This window comes from Ahaetulla prasina, chromosome 3 (genome assembly GCF_028640845.1).
Source record: "Ahaetulla prasina isolate Xishuangbanna chromosome 3, ASM2864084v1, whole genome shotgun sequence".
In the NCBI taxonomy this organism is placed as follows: domain Eukaryota; kingdom Metazoa; phylum Chordata; class Lepidosauria; order Squamata; family Colubridae; genus Ahaetulla; species Ahaetulla prasina.
The window spans coordinates 166,137,271-166,150,459 of NC_080541.1; positions in this window are offsets into that span (position 1 = coordinate 166,137,271).

Below are 13,189 nucleotides of genomic sequence, written 5' to 3' on the forward strand. Positions count from 1 at the left end.
CCACTGGGGGCCGCCAGCCGACATTGTTTGGCAGACGGTACACTGAGAAGGCCCTCTCTGTGTGAGCGTACGGGTCGGTGGGAGGCATGAGGTAACAGCAGGCGGTCCCGTAAGTACCCGGGCCCTAAGCCATGGAGCGCTTTAAAGGTGGTAACCAAAATCTTAAAGCGCACCCGAAAGACCACAGGAAGCCAGTGCAGACTGCGCAGGAGTGGTGTTACATGGGAGCAACGAGTGGCTCCCGTTACTACCCACGCAGCCGCATTCTGGACTAGCTGTAGCCTCCGGGTGCACTTCAAGTGCAGCCCCATGTAGAGAGCATTGCAATAATCCAAACGGGAAGTGACAAGAGCATGAGTGACCGTGCATAAGGCATCCCGGTCAAGGAAGGGGCGCAAATGGCGAACCAAGCATACTTGGTAAAAGGCCCTCTTGGAGACGGCCGCCAAATGATCGTCAAATGACAGCCACCCATCCAAGAGGACACCCAAGTTGTGCACCCTTTCCATTGGGGCCAATAACTCGCCCCCTACAGTCAGCCGTGGCTGCAGCTGACTGTACCAGGGTGCCGGCATCCACAGCCACTCCATCTTGGAGGGATTGAGCTTGAGTCTGTTTCTCCCCATCCAGACCCGTACAGCTTCCAGACACTGGGATAGCACTTTGACAGCTTCGTTGGGGTGGTCCGGGGTGGAGAAGTACAGCTGCTGTCATCAGCGTACAGATGATAACCCACCCCGAAACCACTGATGACCTCACCCAGTGGCTTCATATAGATGTTGAACAGGAGGGGCGAGAGAATCGACCCCTGAGGCACCCCACAAGTAAGGCGCCTCGCGGTCGACCTCTGCCCCCCTGTTAACACTGTCTGCGACCGGTCGGAGAGATAGGAGGAGAACCACCGATAAACGGTGCCTCCCACTCCTAAGCTCTCCAACTGGTGCAGCAAGATACCATGGTCAATGGTATCGAAAGCCGCTGAGAGATCTAATAGGACCAGGGCAGAGGAACAACCCCTATTCCTGGCCCTCCAGAGGTCATCCACCAATGCGACCAAAGCTGCCTCCATACTATGTCCGGACCGGAAGCCGGACTGGAACGGGTCTAGATAGACGGCTTCATCCAGGTACTGGGGAAGCTGCCAAGCACCCACACTCTCTACAACCTTTGCCACAAAGCGAAAGTTGGAGACTGGACGATAATTTCTCTTTCAAGGCAGCGGGGAAAACCCCTTCCAACAATGAAGCGTTTATAATTCCCCGGAGCCAGCTTCGTGTCACTTCCTGAGTAGCCAGCACCAGCCAGGAAGGACACGGGTCCAGTAAACATGTGGTTGCATGTAACCTCCCCAGCAACCTATCCATGTCCTCGAGAGCCACAGACTCAAACTCATCCCAAACAACCTCAACAAGACGTGCATCCGTCATCCCACTTGGATCATCACAATTTTGGTCTAAGCTATCCTGAAGCTGAACGATTTTATCGTATAGATAACCGTTAAACTCCTCAGCATGTCCCTGTAAGGGGTCATCCCGCCCCTCCTGATGAAGAAGGGAGCGAGTCACCCAAAACAGGGCGGCCGGGCGGTTATCTGCTGATGCAATGAGAGTGGAAACGTAAGAACATTTCGCCTCCCTCATTGCCACTAGGTAGGTCTTAGTAAAAGATCTCACTAGTTGTCGTGTCCCACTCCTCCACTGACGGCCGGGTCAGGGAAATCCGAATCAGGCTTGCCTCTGCAGCTCTGCCCAAAGTCCTAGCAAAGTCCTCAGAGCAGGCAGGAGACCAGTAAGTGACTTCAGCAAGATAAGTTCGACTTTGCCTGACTCAGAGACTGCCAGAAAGCAGATCCTTTATATAGGCCATGGGGTGTGGCTCCATGACTCAGCACTCATTAAGGCCTGCCCCTCCCTCCCTTCTGTTGCCTCCACCTATCCAATCTTCTGATGCGAGGGTCACTCCAATCAGCTGTTGTTGGAAGTAAACTTTCCTCAGGCTCACATGCTGTGGAGGAGGGGGAGGGGTCTAGCTGCTCCGTTTGCCTGGGCATGGAGCCAGGGCTGGGGCCGGGGGATGCTCCCTCCTCTGCAGCCTGCTTGGGCATGGAGCCAGGGCTGGGACCGGGAGGTGCCCCCTCCTCTGCAGCTTGTCTGGGCATGGAGCCAGAACTGGGGCCGGGAGGCATACATTCCTCCGTGTTCGGGAGCAGATAAGCAGACCCCGGCTGCGGTGAGAGCGGACAAGACACAACACTAGTGTCCGATCAGCCTCGGAATGGCTAGATCTCCAGGTACTCTCTAGGCGTCTTCTCCGGCGTTTCATCTCCCTCAGCTCCTCAGAGAACTAAGGAGCCAATTGAGATCTACGCCGGGTCAAAGGCTACAAAGGCACGACATGGTCCAAAGCCCCAGCCGCGGCCCGTTCCCAGGCCACAACTAGTTCTTCAGTCGTGCCATGGGCAAGATCCTCAGGGAATGGCCCAAGCTCCGTCCGGAACCTTTCAGGGTCCATCAGGCACCTGGGACGGAACCAACGCATTGGCTCCGTCTCCCTGCGGTGGTGAGCAGCGGTCCGAAAGTCCAGGCGAAGGAGAAAATGATCTGACCATGACACCGGTTCCGTCACTAAATCTCCTAATTCCAGATCATTAATCCACTGTCCAGAGATAAAAATCAGATCTAGTGTGCCTCCCCCTGTGTGTGTAGGGCCATCAGTTATTTGAATCAGGTCCATGGACGTCATGGAAGCCTGGAACTCCTGAGCTACCGTTGATGACAAGCTGGCCGATGGCAAGTTGAAATCCCCCATGACCAAAAGTCTGGGAGTCTCAACTGCCACCCCGGCAAGCACCTCCAGCAGCTCAGGTAGGGCTGTAGTCACGCAGCAAGGAGCCAGGTACGCGATCAACAGACCCATCTGATTCCTATGGCCCCATTTCACAAGGAGGGATTCACAACCAGCTATCTGAGGCACAGTGGACTCCCTCGGCTCTAGGCTTTCTTTAATCACAACCGCCACCCCCCCACCCCTACCTTGGGCCCTCGGCTGATGAAATGCACGGAAACCCGGAGGGCACAGTTCAACCAGGGGAACACCCCCCTCTGTGCCCAGCCAGGTCTCCGTAATGCCCGTAAAGTCCGCGGACTCCCTCTGAATAAGATCACAAATCAAGGGAGCCTTATTAACCATGGACCGGGCATTGCACAGCATCAGCCGAAGACCCAAGCTCTGAGGATCTTGGCCATCCGGGGAACGAGTAAGGACTGAGGGGCCAGAGCACGTGATCGCTTTTAAACATCGAGCACGTGCTCCCAGGGAGCGATACGACCCCTTGCCTCCACCATGTCTGCCTCTCCCACTTACCGTACAGATGGAATAACACTCTACGCTCTGAACATCCCCCTCCCCCCGTCTTCGGACCCGATGAAATAATGCCGTGAGCACGCACTGGGACTGGACATACCCTCCCCCCCCCAGTGGGTTTCCCCCCCCACCCATCTCATCCCTCCCCCCCTCCCAACCCTTAAAATCCCCATTAAAACTCCCCTTAAAAAATCTATTAAAACAACTAATTAAAAAACCCCTAAGCTTCCTATTTTTAGCATGCCACCTCTCGGGGCTCCAAAGCCCATCCTCAAGGTGGGCCCTCGATAATCTGGAGGGCCAAACCCGTGAGAGAGGGGCATCTCGCAGGGCAAGAAGGTCAGCCGCAGTAAACGTTCACATCACAGAGAAAGTCCGGCAAGAGGCCCATCCTGGGCTGGTCAAGATGGTAGCAGATGATAAAGTGACCACGACCAGTCTGTCCTGATGGGAAACAGTTAATGGTAATCCTTATGCAGTAGATGACCAAACCGCTAACTCAGTCAATTCACCACCCCAAATAAACAACCAGGGGTGGACTATGGAAGAAGGGGGGAGGAACAATAATAAAGATGTTAAGATGTTAAATAATAAAAGGGGTATCCGCTGGGCCTGGGGGCCTTCCTCAAGGCAACCACCAGGTATCCACGCCATCAGCTAGGTCAGGGCTACACCCACATCGGGCCTACCAGGCCATCCACCGCCTCGAAGCACCGGGGCAAGCCGCCGCCACCAGCCACCTCCGCCTGGCCATCGTCTCCGAAAAAACCCCATTGCCGCCGCATGAAGGCCACCGAAATCCCCACCATCCGGGAAGGGACACCAGTGGCAAATCCTGCCAGCAGTCCCGGGGCTCCACTGTCGCCGACGCTGAACGCAGGAAAACCAGGCCGCCGCCGCCGCCGCCGCCGGGAGGCCGAGAAGGCCGATGGAAGCCCGGGAGCCCATCTCGTTTGTTCATGCTGTATGGGCGTTTTTCTATCTCGATGGCTTCTCTGATTATTCTGTTGTTAAAGTGTTCAGTTTTGGCGATAGTTCTGGTCTTTTTAAAGTCAATATCGTGTCCTGTGACTTTAAGGTGTTGGACCAGGGAAGAAGTTGGTTCCTCTTTTTTGACTGAGTTCTTGTGTTCTTCAATGCATGCACTTATTCTTCTGTTCGTTTGTCCAATGTATGTGGTGGGGCAGGCGGTGCATGGGATTTCATATACTCCTTGATTTTCTAACTCAATTTTGTCTTTGGGGTTTCTTAGGATGGTGGATATTTTTCGGTTTGTGCAGAATGCTGTCTTGATGTTGTGTTTGTGGAGGATCTTGCTGATTCTGTCTGTGGTGCCTTTTATATATGGGAGGAGGGCTGTGCCATTTTCTTGTTCTCTGTCTTGGATTTTAGTGGGGGGTTCTTTTTGGATTAGTTTGGTAATCTTATTTCTCTGGAATCCATTGGATGTTAGTACATTAGTGAGAGTGTGTAGTTCGGTTTTTAGGTGTTGTTCGTCAGCTAAGCGTTTTGTTCTGGAGATGAGTGTCTTGGCTACGGAGTTGATCTGTGCTGGGTGGTGGTGTGAGAGTGCGTGCAGATAGCGGTTTGTGTGTGTTTTCTTCTGGTAGATGGTGTGTCCTAGGGAGCCATTGGGTTTCCTGTAGACTAAGACGTCTAGGAAGGGAAGTTGGTTGTTAACTTCTGTTTCCATGGTGAACTGTATTTTGCAGTGTAGGCTATTGAGGTGTGTGAGGAAGTTGTCAAGTTTTTCTTTCCTGTGTGGCCAGATTATGAAGTGTCGTCTATGTATCTGAGCCAGAGTTTGGGTTTGTGATTAGATTTTTCTAGAGCTTGGGTTTCAAAGTGTTCCATGTAGAGGTTGGCAATGACAGGTCAGGTGAAACCATACTAGACTTTGGGGTTTCCAGTTTGTATTTTTCCCCTGAGGGGAAGAAGGGGGGCTGAGGGGTATGGTAACATTCTTCAGACGGTCAAGGTCGGATGGTGTTCACATCTGCAGGAAGAGTGGGGAGAGGATATTCGAATGAACTGGGAGAACGTGGGACCATGTGACCATCAAAGGAGTCAGGGGGGTGGGACTCTTGGGGGTTGTATAACTGGGAAAAGAATCCGGAAGTTCAGTTTTGGAATTTCACTCATCGTGTGCCAGTTTCCTCATGCTAGTAAAGAACTCTTAAAGACAATGGCTTCTGAGTTTTCTTTATGCAGAAGAGGTTTTTCTGGAACCTTGACAGGTTGGCAATGACAGGTGAGAGGGGTGATCTCATGGGTGCTCCTTCTATTTGTTTGTATTTTTGTCCATTATAGATGAAGTATGTGTTGGATAGGCAGTGGTTGGTCAGATCTAGGATGTGCTTGGGGGGGTTATATTTGTTTTGGATAGCTGTCAAGGCTTCTTTGATTGGCACTTGGGTGAAGAGGGATATGACATCAAAGCTCACGAGTAGGTCGCTGGGCTGTAAGTTTTGTTTCTTTATGATCTCTATGAACTGGAATGAGTTTTTTACGTGTGAGGTGATGGATTCTGCATAGGGCTGTAGTTGTTTGGCGAGAAATTTGGCTAGGTTTTGTAGAGGTGAGCCTATGGAGCTGACTATGGGTCTGAGTGGGGTTCCTTCTTTGTGTATCTTGGGGAGGCCATAGAGCTTAGGGCATCTGGATGATTTCTCTGGGAATGATTCTTTGTTGGATTTCTTCGCTGATGGGGGAGGCTTTTATTTTGGATCTAGTGGTTTTTTTCTAGGTAGGTGGTGGGGTCTGTTTTAGGGCTTGTATGCAGGGTCTTGGAGTAGGTTGGTTAATTTGGTTTGGTAGTCAGATGTGTTCATAACCACCGTGGCGTTGCCCTTGTCTGCTGGTAGGATTATTATGCTGGTGTCTTTTTTCAGGTTAAGTAGTGCTGTCTGTTCCTCTTTGGGTAAGTTGCTTTTGGGTGGCTTGCTGCTGCAGAGGATGTTGGTGATTTCGAGTCTGATTTTGTTAGCGTCATCGGGGTTGATTTTGGTCAGGCTGGTTTCAACTCCGCATATAATGGTTTCAGTGGGGATGTATTTGGGAGTGACTGCAAAGTTGAATCCTTTGGAAAGGACATCGGTTTCAGCTTTGGTGAGGATCCTATCTGAGATGTTATGCACTGTTTGTTTCATGTGTGGCTGTGAGGGGGGAGGGGTTTTTTTCTGGCGTTTGTTCGGAGTTTGTTGGTGTATGTGTCTGTCTTGAGGGTGGTCTGTGTTTCGACTCTCCAGACGGCGAGTTGTTTGGATTGGTCCCAAAGTGCAGGGTGGATCTTGTTGCTGAGTTTGAGGTGAAGTGTGAGGAGATCTTTGTTGATTTGATCTAGGAGGAATCTTTTTGTGTGAAGTTCATTTCTGATTAGGGCCAATTCTGTTCTTTTTAGGATGCGTTTGGCGCTGCAGAGTTGGAGTGGAAATTCAATTGGAAGCATGTGGGGATTAAATTTTGATCTCGGCAGTTTCGTAGGAATGCAAGGTCACATAAAATGGAAGCTCTTTGGACTTCTAGTTTTTCATAGGTCCTGGTCAGATGGTGTATTTCCTCCCCGTAGAGGTGCAATGTTTGTTTTCTGAGGTTTTCGCGGGTGTTTGTATGTAGGTCTTTGGTTATTCGGGTTTTCTTCCATGTAAAATTGGAAGTGTCTTGGCAACATTTCAACGAAGTCTCATTCATCATCTTCAGGCTTCAGCTTCGTGCTTCTGGGAGCAATGTGTGATTGCAGCTGTTTCTTCCTTTTTAACTGCTAGTGGGGGTTTGACCTGATTGGGTGGGAGCTTGGCTGTGCTCTGATTGGATGGGGGGCATATAAAAGGCACCACAGACAGAATCAGCAAGATCCTCCACAAACACAACATCAAGACACATTCTGCACAAACCGAAAAATATCCATCATCCTAAGAAACCCCAAAGACAAAATTGAGTTAGAAAATCAAGGAGTATATGAAATCCCATGCACCGCCTGCCCCACCACATACATTGGACAAACGAACAGAAGAATAAGTGCATGCATTGAAGAACACAAGAACTCAGTCAAAAAAGAGGAACCAACTTCTTCCCTGGTCCAACACCTTAAAGCCACAGGACACGATATTGACTTTAAAAAGACCAGAACTATCGCCAAAACTGAACACTTTAACAACAGAATAATCAGAGAAGCCATCGAGATAGAAAAACGCCCACACAGCATGAACAAACGAGATGATACCTCCCGCCTACCAGCCATTTGGAAACCCGCCCTTATTGACAAACGAGTCCCTAACACGAGGAATGACACCAGACCCACACTCACGAGGTCCACACAGGATGTCACCACCACACATCCACCCAGAAAGCAGACCCAAACCCACACTGATCATGAAGCACGACCAAGGACCAGAAGCCAGACCGCAGCTGCAACATTAGCCATTTCAAACCCCTCCAATCCATACATGCAGCAGACTGACACCCACTATGAAGATGTAGCACGACCACGAACACGAAGCCAAACAACAGCATGCAGCTCACCAGCTCAAATCCCCTGCAACTCAGACTAATCTGAGCACAACCAAGCCCCCACCAAACAGGACACACCCCAGCCAATCAGAGCACAAAAACCCCATCCAATCAGAGCACAGCCAAGCTCCCACCCAATCAGTTCAAACCCCACTAGCAGTTAAAAGGAAGAAACAGCTGCAATCACACATTGCTCCCAGAACCGAAGCTGAAGCCTGAAGATGACGAATGAGACTTCGTCGAAGCGTCACCAAGACACTTCCAATTTTACGGGAGAAAACCCGAACAACCAAAGACCTACATACAAACACCCATGAAAACCTCAGAAAACAAATATATATATATATATATTTGTGTGTGTGTAGGTCTTTGGTTATTCAGGTTTTCACCCGCGTAAAATTGGAAGTGTCTTGGCAACATTACGACGAAGTCCCATTCGTCATCTTCAGGCTTCAGCTTCGTGCTTCTGGGAGCAATGTGTGATTGCAGCTGTTTCTTCCTTTTTAACTGCTAGTGGGGGTTTGAACTGATTGGATGAGAGCTTGGCTGTACTCTTATTGGATGGGGGGTTTTTTGTGCTCTGATTGGATGGGGGGGTGTCCTGTTTGGCTGGGGGCTTGGTTGTGCTCAGATTAGTCTGAGTTGCAGGGGGATATGAGCTGGTGAGCTGCATTGCTGTTGTTTGGCTTCATGTTCGTGGTCGTGCTACATCTTCATAGTGGGTGTCAGTCTGCTGCATGTATGGATTGGAGGGGTTTGAAATGGCTAATGTTGCAGCTGCGGTCTGGCTTCTGGTCCTTGGTCATGCTTCCTGATCAGTGTGGGTTTGGGTCTGCTTTCTGGGTGGATGTGTGGTGGTGACATCCTGTGTGGACCTCGTGAGTGTGGGTCTGGTGTCATTCCTCGTGTTAGGGACTCGTTTGTCAATAAGGGCGGGTTTCCAAATGGCTGGTAGGCAGGAGGTATCATTTATTTATTTATTTATTTTATTCGATTTTTATACCGCCCTTCTCCCGAAGGACTCAGGGCGGTGTACAGCCATATAAAAAATCCACAATATACACATTAAAACAAGATTAAAACAAAACATATTACAAGGTGGCCGGAATTTAAAAGCAATTTAACAAACCTTAAAATATAAATTACCCCAATTAAAATTTAATAAAACTTTTAGGCCAGTCCCGCTTGAATAAATAGGTGCGTTTTCAGCTCACGGCGAAAAGTCCGAAGATCAGGCACTTGACGTAAACCACGGCGAAAAGTCCGAAGATCAGGCACTTGACGTAAACCAGGTTCCAGAGCGTAGGAGCTCCAACAGAGAAGGCCCTGCCACTGGGGGCCACCAGCCGACATTGTTTGGCGGACGGCACTCTGAGAAGGCCCTCTCTGTGTGAGCGTACAGGTCGGTGGGAGGCATGAGGTAACAGCAGGCGGACCCGTAAGTACCCGGGCCCTAAGCCATGGAGTGCTTTAAAGGTGGTAACCAAAATCTTAAAGCGCACCCGAAAGACCACAGGAAGCCAGTGCAGACTGCGCAGGAGTGGTGTTACATGGGAGCAACGAGTGGCTCCCGTTACTACCCACGCAGCCGCATTTGTATGTAGGTCTTTGGTTATTCGGGTTTTCTTCCACATAAAATTGGAAGTGTCTTGGCAACATTTCAACGAAGTCTCATTCATCATCTTCAGGCTTCAGCTTCGTGCTTCTGGGAGCAATGTGTGATTGCAGCTGTTTCTTCCTTTTTAACTGCTAGTAGGGGTTTGACCTGATTGGGTGGGAGCTTGGCTGTGCTCTGATTGGATGGGGGGCATATAAAAGGCACCACAGACAGAATCAGCAAGATCCTCCACAAACACAACATCAAGACAGCATTCTGCACAAACCGAAAAATATCCATCAAATATATATCAGTTCAGTAAAGTCAATCTAGTGAGGCCATAGGATGGAATGTTGTAAACTTATTAACATAGATCGATAAACCATTTTTCCCATGAAATCAAAATTATTCAAAATTCATGAGCCTTGATGAACTTATCACCTATCACAAAATCTTGTACAGGTAGTCCTCGACTTATAACAGTTCATTTAGTGACTGTTCAAAGTTACAGTGACACTGAAAAACGTGATTTATGACCATTTTTCACACTTATGACCTTTGCAGCATCCTCATGATCATGTGATCAAAATTCAGATGATTGGCAATTGGTTCATATTTATGACTGTGGCTGTGTCCCAGGGTCATGGGATTATCTTTTGCGACCTTCTCACAAGCCAAGTCAATGGAGAAGTCAGATTCATTTAAGAACTGGGTTACTAATTTATCAATTGCAGTGATTCACTTAACAACTATGGCAAGAAATGGGGCAAAACTCACTTAACAAATGTCTCACTTAACAACAGACATGTTGGGTTCAATTGTGGTTGTAAATCGAGGACTACATGTAACACTCTTTTCCAAAGTCACTTCATTTTTTAGTGTGAACATAGGCAACTTAATGGAACAAATAAGGGCAAAGTAAACGCCTCTAGTTTTATTTACACTTTAGGTATCAAGCCGTCTGGGTGATCTTGGCTCAGTCACTCTAAATCTAGCCAAGAAAATTTCATAAACATGTCCAGGCAGTTACTAGGAGTCAACACTGAATCAAAGGCAATAAATAAATAAGTTGTAACATAAAACATATTTCTTTCGGTAATATTTCCTGTCATTATTCCCTTACAAAGGGAAAAGTTATTTGTTACTTTAAGTGATCATACAAGTAAAAGCAGGTCCTAAAATATGACTTTTGAGCAAATTTAAAGGGTATCATGGTGTGAGATAATGGCTTGGCTAATAAATAAACAATGGGCTTCCAACGTGCCAAAACCTGATAATGTGCAATAGGATATGCTATTTTAATGTTATATTATAGGCTTCTAAAAAGTTAATGGTGTACTTGCAACTGCCAAAGACATATTAAATGGCCTCAAAGAACCTTTGAGAATTCTGAGAATCTCATTTAAAAAGCAGAGAATAAGAGTCTAAAGAAATATTTCTAAGGCTTGTGTTCGCAGAGAAGGATGAAAAAGAAGACTGACAAATTAAAATAAATTTATTATCTTTTTTTAATCTCATAATTATTTGTTCCTTGTGCATATCTGAGGTTCATACAAAAAAGGAGATGAATATTTTTGAGAGATCATTTCATCTGGACAATGTGATATTATTTTTTTTACTAATCTCTGTGAAGTAATAGAGATTTTAATAATGATCCTTGGGATAAAGACGGGATGCAACTGCATTACACTTGCAGAGGTCTTACAGCAAAGCCATCAATAAACACAGCAAAATGGGCTTTTGTTTATTTACTGGCATGTTGCAGAACCTGGTGCTGGTTTGGGTTACGAGGCAAAGTGACTTTCCGAAGATCTCACAATAAGCTTCTGTGTCCATGTTAGGATTAGAACTTGGTCTCGTAGTCCAGCAAATTAACCACTACATCACCCTGAATCTGTGACAACATTACCGTGGAGCCTTTTATTACAGACTTCAATGGCAGTCTATCAGTAATAAAGAACACAGAACAATCTTCCTCAAATTGATTGTTAGATTGCAAAGCTCAGAATTCTCAACAACGTCCAACAATCTAGAAAACTTACTTGGAAAGACACCCACCATTTGCCTTATATAATCAGTAGTGGGTTCCACTTACCTTTGCTACCGGTTTGGAACTGTGAGTGCACGTGTGCGCAAAATCTTCTGCACATGCGCATAGCATCTGTGATGATATCTGGGCGAGTGGGCAGAGCCTCCTGCCACGGCCACTACCGGTTCGCCTGAACCGGGGCAAACTGGTAGAAACCCACCACTGCCTATAATCCATCTTTGTTCATGCAAATTCTATTATATTATATGTATGGGCAGATCAGGAAGAGAGACAACATTTAGCTGCTTCGTAGTTTTATTTAGCAAAGGCAAACCAGTATGCTATTGCCTCTGATGTTCAGCTTGGGTGCCTATGGATAGCTAACATTCATAGATTTACTTTTCTTATGTAAGCGTTAGCCTAGCATGAAATATCCATATTTAAGCCAATGATCTGAGAAATGCCTTGTAGTCCAGCCTGATTCGCTTCTCTCTCCTTTTATGCCACTTAATCATTCTTAATGTTATTTACGTGTCCTTTCTCTCTTGAGAGACAATACATTAATTAACAGTGTATCTTATTAACTCATTCTGTTTCCCCATCCTAATATTCTCCAAATGAACCTGATGCTGTGGATCAGGTTGCTGGATGGCTGCTTTTTATTTCAGTAAAAAGACACACATGACAAGTGGTGCATTCCAGGTGATTAAGCCTTCGGGACTGTTAGGGGACACAAGGTCAAAAGGCTGAGTGATTTTAACTACCTGAGAAGAGCACTATAATCTTCTCAAAATACGTTGTCTGGAGTGTACTATGGCTGCTATGTGGAGTCATAATAGTGCATGAATGTTGGGTGTGTGTATATAAGACACAGTTTAAGGTACTTGCTTAGCATGTGTGGGTTCTACTTACCTTTACTACCGGTTCGCAGTGGGATCATGCGTACGCTTTGCTTGTGCACGCACCATACTTCTGCGCACGCAGAAACTTCTGCGCATGTGCAGATTGTGTATGACGACATCTGGGTAGGTGGGCAGAGCCTCCCGCCGGTTTTACTACTGGTTTGCAAGAACCGGACCAAACTGGAGGCAACCCACCACTGTTGCTTAGTCTTAATGGAATCTCAAAAACAAACAAAAATATTTACAAACTGAAGCAGCATGTTGAAAAGGAGAACATTAAGTGTCTTAATATAATTTTATTCATTTATATCCCACCTTTATTCCCTTTTTGTGTAAATAACTCAAACTGGCAAACACATACGTACCATTCCTCCTATTTTCCTCACAACAACAAATGTGTGTGATGAGTTGGCCTGACAGAGAGTGACTGGCCCAAAGTCACCCAGCTATTAAAGGTACAGACTTATTTACTATTCAGTGCATTGATCTTGTAAAAAAAAAAAGAGCTAATAAAACAGTAACATGCATTGGAAGTTATATAAGTTTCTAGAAATTTATAATTCAGAATGGTTTCTTCTTCTAGAGGTGGAATAAATCTGGTACATGCTATAAGAATTAGGCAACATCTTGTGACAGACTGTATGACATATTATATTTTGTTATTTGAAGTTGGAGGGGAAAAAACCCTCCCAAACTTGGTGTGGTAGAAATATTTAAAGAGTATCAAATAATTGCTAATCACCATTCCAAGATTCTCTGAAGAAAAAAATATATAGAAATAGATGAACT